General features: G+C 36.5%; 1 long non-coding RNA gene across 1 annotated transcript; it reads left to right on the forward strand.

The window, feature by feature from the left end:
• The first annotated feature begins 1,328 nt into the window (after positions 1–1,328).
• Positions 1,329–10,480, forward strand: LOC121420759. The gene is made up of 3 exons (XR_005970823.1): positions 1,329–1,555; positions 2,221–2,390; positions 10,171–10,480. It is a non-coding gene; the product is annotated as an uncharacterized LOC121420759 (long non-coding RNA).
• The last annotated feature ends 7,537 nt before the right edge of the window (positions 10,481–18,017 follow it).

The following is an 18,017-nucleotide window of genomic DNA, read 5'->3' on the forward strand; positions in this document are numbered from 1 at the left end:
ATATTTTTAATGGATTTAGTCCCTTTTGCATGAAAAGTCATTGCTATGTCTGGCAAAATTTAGGGCCTTTTCACACGTGAATCATAAACATCATTGTAATGATGATTCCTATTACATTGTTATCGTGACTGAATGGCGTTCATGGCTCTAATCATGTCCTAGTTTGATTTCACACGTGCTAAATATTCGTCATTAGCCGTATTTTTCAGTGGAATCAAAATTCAAATTACGATTATTTTTACCGTGTGAAAGGGCGGTGTTACATGTAACTAGTAAACAGACTAGTAAACGATTTCAACATCTAGGTTGAGAATACGAAGGGTTAGGGACGAGGGAGGAACTATTACATTAGCGTACCTACGGGGGAGACTCCCCCCCCCTTCCCTGACGAGTCACAACCCACGCAAGGGACGTGGTTGAAGACCTTTTATTTTGCTTGTCATTTTTTTTTGTTCTGGTACGAAATCCTTTATTTGTGGTTGAAGACTTTTTTTTTTTGGGGGGGGGGCTTGTCGAAATTTTTGGCGATTTTTTTTTCACTTCCCCCTTTGGAAATTCCTAGGTACACCACTGAACTATTATATTACTGATGACTGAGTAAGTGATGATAAAAAAAGAATGGAATCAATCTTCTTTATCATATGTAGATACTGCGTTTTCCATAGGGAAACCGGGCATTTGCTTCAAGTTTCCCCAAAGTATGTACATTTTTATCAATAACTAAAAAAACAACAACAACAAATTTGTTTTGGGGGCCTGAAAAAGGCATATTTATACTCCACAACTTGATAACAGAGAGATGATAAGAAATCAAATAGTTTCGAGCGGCTTTGAAAAAAAAACATAAAATGCTTGTGCAAAATGTAGATGTGCAAAACTGCGTTTTTCCATGGTGGGGCAGTTATGATTGTGCATTGGATACTTGTGAGTTCTGGGGCCCGTTGCAGAAAGAGTTGCAATCAAACGCAACTCTAAAAATCATGCGCAACTTGATTTTCAACCAATCAACAGCGCGCATTTTTGACTTGCGATTGATTTTTTGACTTGCGTTTACTCTTTCTGCAACGGCCCCCTGGGCTCCGTAACACAAAAAATAGTGATTAATCAATAATTTGAGAGAGCAATTCTGATTGGTTCCTAGTCAGTCTACGGAGCGAAATGCGCATGCAACGATAATCTTGATAGGCCATTGAATTTAACGATTAATCGTATTCGGTTTTCACTGTATATGCGTGATGATACAATATTTATGAAACCATTGGTTGAAAAAAGAAAATCAGCGGAGCGAGTATTGTAAACATAGGTCCCATTCTATTCGAGTAATACCAGTGTGTGGGTGTGTATTTGACCTCTGGGCATTTTCCTACAGAATCATGATAATAGCGCTACCAAGTGAAAAGACGTTTATTAGAAATTTATCATAGGCCCTATATCAGTGCAACGAGAAATCTGTTCACGTGATATTGGCAACTGACAAATACAACTACGGAACTAGTACGGATACAAACTTGCATCTGGTTCAGTACAGTCGTTGAGTTGATTTTTTTGGTTTCAGGTGAGAAAGTTGACTTTTTAGGGTAAATTGTGACGGAAAAGAAGGAGGGGGTTGGATGGTAGTAGATTCAGAAAAATCTGAAATGTATTTTCGTTGACATTTTTATGTAGACTTATTCATGTATCATGAGCACCTATCGCTACAAGGCAGATAAATAAGGTTATTTGATAAACGAATCAGAATTGTTTTCTTTAGAACCAGCCGGATGAAGTATATGTGAATGGAATATTGATTCGATCTTTACACATTCCATTATTTTGCTAGACAAAAAAATATCACCATCGGCGTTACATGTTCTGGCAATTTTTTTGCTCAATAAATTATGGTTGATGTGTTGGGACTCGTCGAGTTTGAATAATGATATTGTAATTTAGGGGTTCTACTTGGGCAGTCGTGACCACTCCTATGATTTTAAAAGTAATGAAACAGTATAGTAGAGAAGAATTACAACAAGTATAAAGGGGAGAAAGTTACGAAAGGAGAACGAGGAGTTTTACAAAAGATAGGTCAAGGTTGTGCAACTCCAAAAAGTTAAAAATTTGACGTCATTCTTATGTCGTTTCCTGCTTCTTTTCCACTGCATATCAAAACGTCCTCGTGACGCATCTGAGCGTAATTTAGCTTTAAATTTGATTTGATTTAATTTATCTTATTTTCATTGGTAGGAAAATGTTACCGAGGGCTCTCCTAGTCATCTTCGTTTGCGCTGCCGTTGTTGGGATGGTGGCTGAGGTCGTCATTGCCGATGAGGGTCCGGGTCATTCAGGTCAGCCAGGTCGTGGAAGCGTGCTTCAGCAGCTGTATTCTCTCAAAGCCAAGGCTATCAGAAATGAAGGTATTAGCCTACGAACATAGAGGGTATCACAGGCCTAATTAATTTCCCATAGACTCGTGTGCTAAAGCGGCACTTAGTAAAATCATAAAAAATAAGGAGGAAATTCGAGGGTTGAATGTTTACTACCAGTGGACAGGAAATATGTCTGACATTCCATATCTGACCAGAAAAGGGTACCTCGACCGGCTCATTTTAAAAATGAATCGGCATTTATGAAGACTACACCTGACAGGATCAAATTCATCACTTGAGAGGGTAAAGTGGCCCTAATTTTTCCACCAGTAAAAAAAAAAAGTTCCGAAGTTGCGATGTATATTTTCAATTTGGAAAATGGAAGTTCAGTAGGTACCCTCCCTAAGATCAGTGTTAGATTGTCAATCATATTCATTCATTTTTGTCAATCAGCATTATCAAATTCAAACATTGAACAATGTGTTGGCTCGAATGAATATCTTAGGCATGCCAGTTGTAGTTAGGCCCGTGTGACCAAATAAGGCTAAACACTTTGCTAAGTGTTTACGCCATCTACGTTTGTTGGTATCAATTCAAGAAGCTTAAATGTAAACTCCGGGCTGAAATATTAAAAAGTGATAGGAAAAATGAATGATATAATTTTAATGGATACAAAAATCTGATTAATGAGAGTAAGTAAATAAAAAGTTATAGTTTTGCTAATAATTTGTAAAAACGGCTCAATGGTCCTATGATTGCATCATGAATATGTAATTAGTTTACTTATGATTTCATGTCCACACTTTCCTTTTTTCTGATCTTATTGCATGAGATTATTATTTCAAATTTTCATTATTCTGTATGTAACGACATGTCTCCCTTGTAACAAGAGGAAGTTCAACAATTATTATATTATAGTAAATCAGAAGCAAATCATATTTTATATTTTTGAAGGACCAAAGTGGAATAAACATAAGTTCATACGATACAGTGCAAAACTTATGATGAGTTATGAAATTATCGACTCGCTAACTGCTTAATAATTAGGACGTGGAAAGAAAAGTGTCACTTAAATAACGACCAATATTGAGTATTCATAACTGTCTTGTTCCTCTTCCAGGCTCGTAGCCAGGGGGGCGGTGGGGGCGGTCGCCCCCAAAAAAAGTCCCCAAAACGAAAAAAAAAGAAGGGAAAAGGAGAGGAGAAAAGGAAAAGGGAAGGGAGGAAAGGGAAGAAAGGTTGTTTTCTGTTTTTTTTTTCCTTTTTATTCTTTTTTTTCTCAAAAGAGAAACCCCTTCACTCTTGCTTTAAATTTGTATATGAATTTTGCTTCCGCGCTGCACGCGGTTAAATTACAATATTGAAGTTCTCAATTTTTTCCCCCTCCCTTTTCTAACCCTGTTTTTCCACCTCAGCTATATGTGTTTCTTTGCAATTTTAAAAATTCGAATGTATACATTAGGGCATGGAATTAGAGTAAGGTTAGGCCGAAGTATATAAAGTAATCTTTTTTTAATTGATCGCGCAATTTCTGGTCGGGTCGGCTCCGAGCGGGTAAAATCTTTATATCAATTTCTGGCGTCACCTCCACAAAGGCAACTTCTCCCGCTTTTCAGCTCAATACTAAACAACCATGATTTTGGGAGAAACAGTTGTCTAATTTAAAAAAAAGAGGAAGGTATAAAATTCGTGTCGTATTAAATAAAAAAGTACAATAATTGTTATCAAATTCTACTAAACTTCATGTCATTTTCCTGCACATTGATCTCCTGTCCTGTTTTGCGCCCTCAGTTTAAAATTTTGAATGACACTTAAGTTTCTTTATAATTCAGAATGAAGCGCTTCAGGATAAGTCAAAGAAATTAGGCATCCTTTTTTTATAATTTCAATGAATCACAGAAGTTTCAATTTTTGCGCACTATTTTCCTTGTAATGAAGTTCAATAATTTTAAGAAATAAATTGAATTAGAGTCGATGGGGGTATTAGAGATATCTGCATTTGATGAAACGTCAGCCCTTTAAAATTTAAGGGTTTCATTGCTTTGTGCGGGGAGGAACATCTTCCTCCTGGCATATACACTTCTTCTCCACTGTTTTGCGAGTTAAAGATATGCACTGTGTAGCTAAATTGTTTGTAATCAAATCTAATCTTTCCAAGGGAAGTATTCAATATATCTTAGATAATACATTTTTCTCGGGACCCTTTTCATGGCCTAAAAATGATAAAACGCTTTAGTTATTATTATTTTAATTTCCTCCATTGTATTGAAAACAAGGTTCAAAATCACAATACAGTCAACTGAATTGGACCTAATATAGGTACTAGAGACAAGGGAGACGGCTCCTTTTCATTTTAATTTATGAAACACCAAAAGCTTCGCGCGGGAGGGGGAAACTCCTCCCTGCACCCACCCCCTAGGGAACGCGCTTCGCGCGCTCTGTAAGTGATGGCACGCTTCGCATGCATTTACCGCCCCTCCAAAATGAAATCCTCGCTACGCAGTTGCCCTTTTCCGAATTTGATGAGACTTTCGATGTTTTATAGGTCCGATTTGTTCAAATCACATTCTCGTTAGCATGGAGTCACCCAGTAAAGCATCCTTAGAATTAACTTCGTAACTTTTGAACAATAAGTAATAACAATAATAAAAACCCGTCTTTATGCTGTCATTGCACGACCATTCTGATAATACTACTACCTCAGTCACATTTTCCCTTCGGAGGCCGTACGGTAGGTGAAAAACAGCCCTTTCATTTTTATTAAAATGACCTACATATATACTCAGCTGTTACAAGAAAGAGAAGTTGAAACGGCTTTTTTCGACTCGCTGTACGGCCGCCGTAGAGGAAATGTGACGGAGACATTATTCGTATTTATTTTGTGAGTATTATTTCTCTCTCATTTATTTTTTTTTCTCATTTGATTACATATGTCTGTATTTGTACTCTGTTATTGGTTTTGTTATCTATTTTTGAGGGGCCCACATTGTACAAGCATTGCTTTTTAGTGGGTCCCTCCATTTCCATCTTAATTTAATTTCTATTGAAAAATAGTATACTTATTTAAAACCTCCAATGTGTTGCCCATATCGTGTAAGTTTTTTTCACAACATATGTATTATTATTTTTGTTTCTTTGCAATGGATACAAATACTTATTTTTATATATATGGTATACAATTTGTTTTTGTTTGATGGAAGTGAAATAAATACAATTGAATTGAATTGAATTTATTTATCTATTTATATATTTATTCAGGATGACAAGATCAGTTAAAAACTGTTTTACATCATGGTTCTGACATTAAAACATAAATACATGTAAATCAATAATATATTATAGATGAGATAAAAATCAAAGTAATATCTAAAAAAGTGTGTTTAAAGTCGCATACATTCGTAATTCCGAAGCTTCGTAATTCCGAAGGTTCGGTTATTCCGAAGGTTCGTATTTCCGAAGGTTCGTAATTCCGAAGGTTCGTAATTCCGAAGGTTCGTCAATCCGAAAACGAAATAAGGTTCGTAATTCCGAAGGTTCGTTAATCCGAAGACAAAATAAGGTTCGTAATTCCGAAGGTTCGTTAATCCGAAAACGAAATAAGGTTCGTAATTCCGAAGGTTCGTTAATCCGAAAACGAAATAAGGTTCGTTAATCCGAAAACGAAATAAGGTTCGTTAATCCGAAAACGAAATAAGGTTCGTTAATCCGAAAATTAAATAAGGTTCGTATTTCCGAAAATGAAAATAATTCATTTTGGTAACAAAAACGATGTTGTCATTACAAAATTACACGATATTATGCAATGATAGTAATAACGATCGATGATACATGCGTGTGTTGGGGCCAAAGCATGTATTTCATTAAGAATGGCGCCCTGATCAAGCATAGGCTAATTTCGATTTTATCTGAGCAATTGCTGCCTATAAGCAAATGGTTTAATTAAAGATGCAGGGGATCAAGTGTATTGGAGGCGTGCGAGCAACCTCTAGATAATAGGATTTGTATTGGAGGGGATGTCATTTTAATAACAGCTTCTGCTGGTAATAAAAATAAAAATAATACTAATAATGATCCTTGTGAAATGTTGAAAGCGCGAATCGCAGGTGAAACTATGTAACAAGACGTGAAGTGAGCATTCGGAGCATTTTTTGTAATCGTGAGAAAGATGTGTATCTTTCTAAAGAATTAATGCGAGGGCGAGCTGTAATTTGTTTATATACTGACCTGGGGCCCGTTGCATGAAACTTTTGGCGGAAATCAGACTAACCTTAGTTTTCAGTTTTTACCAGAGTTTTCTCAGGTAAAAAGTTTTATGCAACAGGCTTCAGAAAGTAATCTTTTAAGGACTGCATTTAGTGACTCATGAATAGAATATATATCTCACGAACTAAATAATGAGAGCGCGAACCGCAAGCTTAAAATTTGTGATATTCCAACCTGAAAACTGGACATTTCATACTTCTTTTTTGTAACCAGGAATAGAATGAGTTCCTCAATAAACAATACTTGATGCGAGCGAGAAACGTGAGCCAAATTTTTCCGATTTTCCAACCTGAAAACTGGACATTCTAAGCATTCTTGTAAAAAAAAAAATAATAGCTGGGAGAATAGTTTTCAGAACTGAAGTGGCTTCCCTGGGTAAATGATACCTATATCAATATTATCATTCTAGGCCCATATGAAATTTCCAAAAGTTTGAGCACGTGATTCGCTCGCAACATCTCACAAGGATGCCCTTTTAACAGTATTGACCAAAAAGGTGAATTTTACATCTTCAGATTTGACTTTTTCCCCCAAACCGCTTGCTCTCTACGCTCGCAGAAATGAAACGTAAATATATAACTTTAGTGATCACTTAAAAAATTGTGCTCAATTTAGTTACTACAAAACACACAACCTCTTTACACAGATGATAATCTAATGGTGAAAATATCCGTTTGCACCAAATTGCCCCTATTGGCCCCTTTTTTTTGCTTTGCTTTTTTTTTGCTTTTTTGCTTTTTGCCCCCCCCCCCAAAAAAAAAAAATACGTTCCGCCGCCATTGGCTAAAACACGCATCGTCTTCATGGCTAACTGTAAAAAGTTCTTAAAATGTCCCCTTTAGATCAGGTCAGAGCTTATATATTTAAAAATTATCTTCGCGCTTCTTGCTAGCAGTTATTATCTAATTTTAGTTACATGTACATAGGCATCTCGCTTTGAAGATCACAAACATATTGCCCATCATATTAACAAAAATATATAGCTCGCGCTCGCATTATTTAAAAAGGGTTTATCATGTTATTACATATTTACTTTATTTTATAAGGATAAAGCTAATTATTGACTGTTAGGACTACCCTTTCAAAGAAACAAACAAAAATCAACTTTAAACTGCCGATCAAGGAAAATATGGTTTAAAAAAATTGCCCCCCCCCCCTCTATTTGACGAAAGTTGGATCCACCGGGAGGGAGGCAGGGGGCATCAAAAATGGAATAAAAAAAGGGGAATTAATATTTTCCAAAATGGGAAAGTTCCTTTTTCAAAAATAAATATGCCGTTTTTCATGTTTTTTTTCGAAATAAAATACTCTTTTTAAAGTATACAAGTTAAGTTAAGTTTTCAGGCTGGAATATTGAAAAATTTCAGCTTGCGCTTCGCACTCTCATTCGATTGGTGAAATATTCATCCTAAAGAGGTCACTAAATGCTTTCTTTAACAGGTTTCTTTTCTGGTCAGTATGTTTAAGCTCGCGTTTTGCGCTCGTGTTAATTCTTTAGTTAGATGCACATCTTTTTTAATGACAGCAGAAATCTGCTCGAATTTTTAAAAACTAATTTTCATTTTTTATTGAAATAACCTAAGGTTTAGCTTGTGATTCACGCTCGCAACACCTCGCAATAATGCCATTTTAATAATTGACCACAAAAAAACGTTATACAATTTCACCTTTGAATTTGTTTTACCAAGCCGCTCGCTCATTATACTCTCTCCCGAAAAATAAAGCCTAAATATACATTTTGCCATAATAAGAAGTCACTTCAAAAAAGTTTTTCTCTTCTTAATCACTATCAAACACACAATGACTTCAAGCAGATGATAATCTTAAGGTGAAAATATCACCAAAGTGCCCATTTCGTTCGTTCGGCCGCCCTTGCCTTCCCATCCTCATATGATAATTAAACGGCAACAGTGTCCCCCGCCCCCCTCCCCTTGCCTCTGCCTCTGCTTTCCCGGTTTTCATTTTTCGGATTAACGAACCTTATTTTGTTTTCGGATTAACGAACCTTATTTTGTTTTCGGATTAACGAACCTTATTTCGTTTTCGGATTAACGAACCTTATTTCGTTTTCGGATTAACGAACCTTCGGAAAAACGAACCTTATTTCGTTTTCGGATTAACAAACCTTCGGAAAAACGAACCTTATTTCGTTTTCGGATCAACGAACCTTCGGAATAACGAACCTTTTTTCGTTTTCGGATTAACGAACCTTCGGAACAACGAACCTTATTTCGTTTTCGGATTAACGAACCGTCGGAACAACGAACCTTATTTAGTTTTCGGATTATCGAACCTTCGGAAAAACGAATCGTCGGAATTACGCCACAAATGTTCGGATTAACGAACCCTTTTTCGTTTTCGGATTAACGAACATCGAGGTATAGGCAATTTACGTGTTTCGGAATTACGAACCTTCGGAATAAAGAACCTTCGGAATTACGAAGCTTCGGAATTACGAAGTGTAACCGTTTAAAGTGATGCAATGCATTACAAGAACATTTACAATATGTTATACAAAGAAGTAAATTAAATGTAATTAAATTTAAGTATTTAACAACCGATAAAGTATACGATTCAGGGACGAAATGTATTAATTAATGGTTAGAGAACTATATAAAAATCGGTAAAATTCAGGAAAATAAAACAAATTCATAAGTGAACACTCATATGACATAGAAATAAAAAGTGGTATAATTTACATCAAAGTATGAGAATACATAACAAATGTGTTTCATGTATTTATGAAGCAACTTAATTATAGATATAGAAAATGATATATAATAAATTGTAACGAATTACGACAAAGATATAGGTACTAAAAAAAAGAAAACAATTTTTGGATCGAAGTGTATTTGAACAAAATGGTAGGTAAAATGTACATGAAACTGCATATCGGGGTATGGGCTACAATTCCTTTCCTTAAATAATTAAAGCTCTCAGGTAATGCAGTACATATGAATTGCACATCAGGGTTTGGAATTAATTTCTTGTATTTAAATTCAAAATTTTCGAGTGATAATAATAACATTAATAATAACAACAACAACAATAATTATGATGTTAAATCTAAAATTATGTTATTATAGTTCGGTATCATCACTTCCCTAAGGCATCTTTGTGAATATTGTATTATTTGAAATTGAAATAAATCATAGGATTTTGTACTTTTTATTTTATTATCATTATCATTACTGTAGACATGGTAGATATCATCATTAATATCATTGTAATTATCATTACTATTAGAAATGTCATATTTGTAACATTATAATTATTGTTGTTGTTATTATTAATGTTATTATTATCATTACTATTATCATGAAAAATCATTCTTGTTGTGAATGTAGTATTTCTCTATTTTATATTTTTTCTATTCAGGGTGGGTCCCAATGACCAAAAAAGGTTATCTAACTAGCGCCACCTATGAGGATGAGACCCAAAGCTCCGCACTAAAAATACCATCACCTTGTTAAATAACTTTTAATCTTGTTTAATTATTGCTTTTACGCAACCCATCAATTTCATTAATATCGTCTATTTTTGTATCTTTTTGTATTTTTTTCAGCTCGGAAAGATGGAGGCCTCCAATATCCGCCGTGTTACCCCAGCTGTGATTTTTAGCAAAGAAAAGGACCGCATATCACGGTGAAGCCTGGGATCGATCATTTTTTTCTTTATTTTATCGAGCATGGAGCCTGTCTGAACCAACACGCTGTACTTCCGGATGTGAAGGTCCAGGGGCGGATCCAGGATTTTTGAAAAAAAGGGGGGGGGATTTTCCCGAAAAAAATTGACAAGCAAAAAGAAAAAGCAAAAAAAGAAAACCTTACTGGTGTATGAAGTATGAGCGGCATATTCCCATTGGAAATCTAGCATGTAACTTTGAAAAAGAGGGGGGGGGGGGGGGCACAATTGTGTAAGAAAGGCATATTTGCATTAAAAATACTGACTGTGACTCTCAAGGGGAGGGGGGGCACTTCCATTCACGAGTGGATACCATGCGCGACCATGAGATCTCAATAAGCACCCTAAACACGTAATTTCCATATTCTGAAAATGCACCCCTTAAAGGTCAAGTCCACCCACGAAAACCGTTGATTTGAATAAAAAGAGAAAAATCAAACTAGCATAATGCTGAAAATTTCATCAAATTCGGACGTATAAAATAAGACAGTTATGAAATTTTAAAGTTTCGCTAATATTTCACAAAACAGTGATATGCACAACTCAGTGACATGCAAATGAGACAGTCGATGTTGTCACTCACTCACTATTTCCTTTGTTTTTTATTGTTTGAATTATACAATTCTTCATTTTTTTTACAGATTTGACAAGAAGAAGAACTTGACTGAACCATACAGTATTAAACCATTAAACCATGCTAATTCCACATTTTAAGGGAGGAATTCATCATTTTTTCACTTGATAATGAGTGTTATATATAAGAATAATTGTAGAAGAATTGTGAAAGCAGTTACATTAATCTATTAGTTATTTCCTCTTTAAGAATAGCCTAGAATGATCAAGTACATTCCACAGCATGTTTGTAAAGAACTTTCCAGAATGTCTTTTTATTATGCAGGCCTTGCCTATTTAAAGGCCAAGGAGTTTTATTGTTGAATAGGGAAAAGCCAAACAATAGAATTGTATTGGTAGTGGAAATGAATAGGCTTAGGTATTTTGTTTACCCATGTTGATTTCAATGAGGTCATTCAAGAATGTTTTAGAAATAAAGAAGCTTCCAGAAGAGTGAATTCTAGAAGCTTGTAGATTAGTTGAAATTTGAGAATGATCTAGAACACTTGTAATTAGTATAAAGCTGCAGATTTTTCAAGATGATCATCACATCATATGAGAGCAGGAGATCACATCACATCATATTAGATCACTTGATCATCACATCATATGAGATCACTTCACCAGATCAGATCAGAGCAGTTTATGCATCAATGAACTGTTTGCAGTTATTTTGAGAGAGAAATTATCAGTTCTCATCAACATCATCAACCTGTTCAATGAACACGTTTCAACCCATGGATTGCTGAAATTGACTGTTAATCATCATCAACATCGTCTTCACGGACATTTCAACTCGTTACAGTGACTGTTATTATTCATCGGACTTCAACATCAGTTTCATCATCACCATCATTGTGAATTTTCGCCAGTCAACTGGGATTTTATCATTTGGATTATTACTTGGATATAGTATCATTACTTCGGGATTTTACATCGGACACTTCAAGAGATTTATGTAAGATCATTATTTGTTTTATTTATGTATAATTATTTCCTGTAATAAAAAAAGGAAAATTTTAACTTTATATTTTAAAATCGTGTTTGTTATTTGTTGCAGTATCGTAACAAATAATTTTGGGGGCTTGTCCGGGAGACGAAAACCAAATTTGTACAAGCCAAGGCAATTTTGAAACTAAAAACCAGCTTCCATGAATATTATGATTCATCCAGTAATCTTGAAATAACAGTCAATCGGAGAGGTGGTTTGCGGTTCCAGCTGTCACACGCCTGGGACCGAATCCTACGGGAAGTTCAAAGCCGTCTCTCACGGGATTAACTTCCGCCCCTGGGGAACCAAGTGACGCTACGGTCGGCTGACTCTGGCGCGAAGTCACTTGGAAAGACGTGATTGGCGTTCATTCGCCTGATGAAGCCAACAGCGGTTGGTGAAACGTCGCGACGACAGAGAATTGTAAGTTAATACTTTCAATTTTCAACAAATTCCAGTAGATGATTCAATTTTTGACTGTTATAAAAACCAGCTTGTCCGGGAAACGAAAACCAAATTTGTATAAGCCAATTTGAAACAAAAGCCAATTTGAATTGGAAACATTTTGGAAATTTTTGGAAAGTTCTAGAATATACTGTACTGTGTTATTACTTGCTTGTATTTGTGTATATTCACTATGGCTACATTTGATGTTGAAGAATTTCTTGCAATGACAGAATTGTCATATGATCATTTGAAGTCACTAAAGAAAGATGATTTGATAACAGTTTGTGATCATTTGGGTGTATCTCTAGCCCCAGGTTTAAAGAAGGCAGAGATAATTGACTTGTTAGCTAGTCACATGAAGCTTACAGAGGAATCTGAAACTTCTATCAATATTTCAGATGATGCTCAGATCCAACTAGCAAATATTGAATTGGAAAAGGAGAAAATCAACCTTGAAAAGGAGAAAATAAACATTGAAAAGGAAAGAATCAGAGAAAACATTGAAATGGAGAAAATGAGATTGGAGTACCAGTTAAAGTTGAAAGAAATGGAGTTAGCTCATGCAAATACTAATACTAACTCTGTTAAAGATAAATCTCCCCAAGGCTTTGATGTGGCGAAAAATATTCGCCTTGTGCCAAAATTTGATGAAGAGGGAGTTGATACATATTTTGTGTCATTTGAAAAAGTGGCCAAGAGACTGAATTGGCCCGAGGAATACTGGACTCTTCTCCTCCAAAGTGTTTTTGTTGGAAAGGCTGCAAAAGTCTATTCTTCGCTCTCTGAAACGCAATCATGTGACTATGCTACAGTGAAAGAAACAATTCTCAATGCATATGAGTTGGTACCAGAAGCGTACAGACATAAATTTAGGAACATGCAAAGACAAACAGGCCAGACGTATGTTGAATTTGCTAGGGAACAAGAAATGATGTTCGATAAGTGGTACAGATCACTGAAAGTTGACAAAGATTTTGTTCACCTTAGGGAAGTTGTCCTCCTAGAAGAATTCAAAAAGAGTCTTCCTTTTGGCATTAAATCTCACTTAGATGACCATAGAGTTACTGAAGTCAGTAAAGCAGCCATAGTAGCTGATGAATTTGAGGTCACACATAAAGGTAGTGGAGATAGGCCTCCTTTCAAGAATTATTGGAAAAAGAAAGGTAAAGGGTCATTTGAATCCCACAATAAACCTAGTGAGGGAAAATATGCAAGCAAGGACAAAGACGCTAACAAGAATCAGGCTAGTGGGGGCACAGAATCAACCAAAAGGTCTGAGAGTCGTAGTTCCAAAATTTGTACTCATTGTCATAAATCGGGACATTTGAAAGAATCATGTTGGAAATTGGTTGGAATGCCAACCAAAACTAAGAAAGACATGGGTTTTGTCAAGCAAACAAGTGTTCCCTCGATGGAGTTTGTTCCATCAGAGCCCAATCAAGATGTTGAGAGTGTTTCTCTGGTATTTGCTGATAAAGTCAAACAGGTTGATGAAACTTTTAGAAGTTTTTTGCATGATGGTGAAGTATCCCCTTGTTCGACTGGTGCTGCTGGTAGGTCAGTGGTGATCCTTAGGGATACAGGGCTGCACAGTCCCTGATGGTGCCAGGGGATTCGGCTCTTCCTCCGGAGAGTTCAGAGAATGCCAACGTCTTAGTTCAAGGTATTGGCCCAAATTTCATGTCGGTTCCTTTGCATAAGGTCGACTTAAAGTGTGACCTAGTTAGTGGTCCTGTGACTGTTGGTGTCGTTCCAGAATTACCCATGAAAGGTGTTGATTTCTTGTTAGGTAACGACTTGGCTGGAGATAAAGTTGTTGCATCTCCAGTGGTTTTGGAAAAGCCCGTTGAGGTAGCTGAAACTGAATTGTTGCAGGAAGATTTTCCAGGGATTTTCCCGGATTGTGTTGTTACTAGGTCTCAGACTCGTAGAGCTGAAAAGGATGATGCGGAATCTGCTGATGTAGAGGAGAGTACTGATGTCTGGTTAGCTGAAACCTTTTTCAAGGATTTGAATGGGGATAGTGTTGAAGGCTCTGTTGCTAACAATGATAGTTTGTTTAGTAAATCCTCCCTAGTACAGGCACAACAGGCAGACCCAGAATTAAAAAGCTTGTCACAGAAAGCATGTTCTGAGGCTGAGGCTGATAAGGTTCCTGAGTGCTTTTATGTCAAAGATGACATTTTGATGAGGAAATGGAGACCTCCCGGAGACCAGCTGATGAAGATTGGTGTATAATTCACCAGGTTGTAGTTCCTCCTTGTTACCGCACAGATATTCTGAAAATGGCTCATGAGTTACCTATGGCAGGTCATGTCGGTATTCGGAAGACAGAAGATAGAATTATGAGGCATTTCTATTGGCCTAAGATGCACAAAGATGTTGTGCATTTCTGTAAGACATGTCACACATGTCAGATTATTGGTAAGGCACAGCCTTCTATCAAGCCTGCTCCATTGATACCCATTCCTGCATTTGATGAACCTTTTACTAGGGTTCTTGTTGATTGTGTCGGACCCTTACCCAGAACGAGGTCGGGTCACAGATTTCTCCTGACGATTATGGACTTGTCTACACGGTTTCCAGAGGCGATACCTTTGAGGAGTATCACTGCAAAGACAGTGGTGCAGGCGTTAGTGCAGTTTTTCACTAGGTATGGTCTGCCCAAGGAAATTCAATCTGATCAAGGGTCAAATTTCATGTCAGGAATATTTCAGCAAGTTATGAAGGAGTTGGGAATAAAGCAGATCAAGTCCTCTGCTTATCACCCACAGTCCCAAGGAGCGTTAGAACGCTATCATCAGACTTTGAAGACCATGATTAGGGCTTATTGTGAAGACTATCCCGATGACTGGGATAAAGGGATCTCATTCCTACTGTTTGCAACTAGGGATTCCCCGAATGAGTCCACAGGTTTCAGTCCATTTGAATTGGTCTATGGTCATGAGGTTAGGGGTCCCCTAAAGCTTATCAAAGAGAGGTTTATGGTTCAGAATGATGATGTAAACCTTCTAGACTATGTTTCAAAGTTTAGAGAAAGGCTCTCAAAAGCTTGTGATGTGGCTAAGGAACACTTGAAAGAGTCGCAGGGAAAAATGAAAGCTCAAGCTGACAAAAATGCAAAAGAGCGAAGTTTCAAGCCTGGAGACAAAGTGTTAGTGTTGTTGCCTTTGCAAGGTGAGCCCTTGAAAGCTAGGTTTAGTGGTCCCTACATAGTCAAAAAGAAATTGAATGATGTCAACTATGTGATCAGTACCCCTGATCGAAGAAAGTCTCAAAGAGTTTGTCATGTAAACATGTTGAAAGAATACTTTGAGCGAGAGGCTAGTCAGCCAATAGGTACAACACAGGTCAAAGAAGAAGAAAAACATGTAAATGTACATGAAGAAGAATGTTATGGAAAGACAGATAATGAATTGTCTTATACAGATGTATCCAAGAACGAACCATGTGGTATAAAGTTATCTAACTCAGAGATGTTAGGAAACATGGATGAGGCATTAAAACACCTGCCTGAAGATCAAAGAAATGATATATCTGGCCTGTTAAGAGAATATGAGAATGTATGTAAAGACAAACCAGGTCGTACACCTTTAACTGTACATGACGTAGACATAGGTGATGTAAGACCTATCAAACAGAATCCTTATAGGCTCAATCCAAGCAAGTTGGAAATGGTGAATAAGGAAATACAGTTTATGTTAGATAATGACATAATCGAACCGAGTCAGAGTAGTTTGAGTTCTCCCATTGTAATGGTTCCAAAGCCAGACGGCTCTCAGAGATTTTGCATTGATTACCGAAAGGTAAATGCAGTAACTAAGACTGACTCGTATCCAATTCCTAGGTTAGAAGATTGTATTGATAGGGTTGGAAATTCTGCCTATATCACAAAGATAGACTTGCTTAAAGGATATTGGCAAGTGCCACTGACTGACCGAGCCAAAGAGATATCAGCCTTTGTTACACCTGAAGGCTTGTTTCAATGCAAAGTCATGCCTTTTGGAATGAAAAATGCACCAGCAACCTTCCAAAGGTTGACAAATCAAGTGATTGCCGGACTTGACAATTGTGTCGTATACATAGACGACATCCTAGTATACAGTGATACTTGGAATGATCATCTGAATCATTTGCGAGCACTGTTTGAAAGGCTGGACAAAGCCAATCTAGTAGTGAATCTGATGAAGAGTGAATTTGCCAAGGCAAAGGTCACATATCTTGGTCATGTGGTTGGTCAAGGGCAAGTGCTACCAAGAGAAGCCAAGATACAAGCTATCTTAGACTTCCCAATTCCCACAACTAAGAAAGAATTGCTCAGATTCTTAGGTATGAGTGGCTTCTACAGGAAATTTGTTCCAAATTTCAGTACAGTGGTTAGTCCTCTGACAAACCTGCTGAAGGCAAAAGTAAAGTATGTTTGGTATGACGAATGTCAAAGATCATTTGAGAAATTAAAGGCCATTTTGGTGAATGAGCCTGTTTTGGCAGCTCCAAACTTCACAAAGCCATTCAAAGTAGCTATTGATGCATGTGATGTTGGAGTAGGAGCAGTATTGCTCCAAGAAGATGAAGAAGGCATCGAAAAACCAGTGTGCTACTTCTCTAAGAAACTCAATCGGTTTCAAAAGAAATACTCAACTATTGAAAAAGAGGCCCTGAGTCTCGTACTAGCCCTTCAGCAGTTTGAGGTGTATCTAACCAATGGAGAGATTACAGTCTATACAGATCACAATCCTCTTGTGTTTTTGGAGAAATTTAAAACAAAGAATCAAAGACTGTATAGATGGAGCCTAATGCTCCAACCATTCCCTTTGAAAATTGTACACATAAAGGGAAAGAATAATGTAATTGCTGATGCTCTATCAAGAGTATAAAAAGTGAAATTATTCATGATTTTGACCAAGTGTGTCATTTGAAGAAAACATCTTTGATGTTCATTTATTTTAACATGTTCGTTAAGTACTATATCTTTGTACACGAAACTGTAAATGATTTATCAAGATGACTTTGAGCAGTTAAAAGAAAAAAAAGTAATCTTAAAGAAACCTTTACTACGGTAAAGCTTTCTTTTCCCCGGTGGGGGAGGTGTTATATATAAGAATAATTGTAGAAGAATTGTGAAAGCAGTTACATTAATCTATTAGTTATTTCCTCTTTAAGAATAGCCTAGAATGATCAAGTACATTCCACAGCATGTTTGTAAAGAACTTTCCAGAATGTCTTTTTATTATGCAGGCCTTGCCTATTTAAAGGCCAAGGAGTTTTATTGTTGAATAGGGAAAAGCCAAACAATAGAATTGTATTGGTAGTGGAAATGAATAGGCTTAGGTATTTTGTTTACCCATGTTGATTTCAATGAGGTCATTCAAGAATGTTTTAGAAATAAAGAAGCTTCCAGAAGAGTGAATTCTAGAAGCTTGTAGATTAGTTGAAATTTGAGAATGATCTAGAACACTTGTAATTAGTATAAAGCTGCAGATTTTTCAAGATGATCATCACATCATATGAGAGCAGGAGATCACATCACATCATATTAGATCACTTGATCATCACATCATATGAGATCACTTCACCAGATCAGATCAGAGCAGTTTATGCATCAATGAACTGTTTGCAGTTATTTTGAGAGAGAAATTATCAGTTCTCATCAACATCATCAACCTGTTCAATGAACA

Source organism: Lytechinus variegatus, chromosome 8 (assembly GCF_018143015.1).
Source record: "Lytechinus variegatus isolate NC3 chromosome 8, Lvar_3.0, whole genome shotgun sequence".
In the NCBI taxonomy this organism is placed as follows: domain Eukaryota; kingdom Metazoa; phylum Echinodermata; class Echinoidea; order Temnopleuroida; family Toxopneustidae; genus Lytechinus; species Lytechinus variegatus.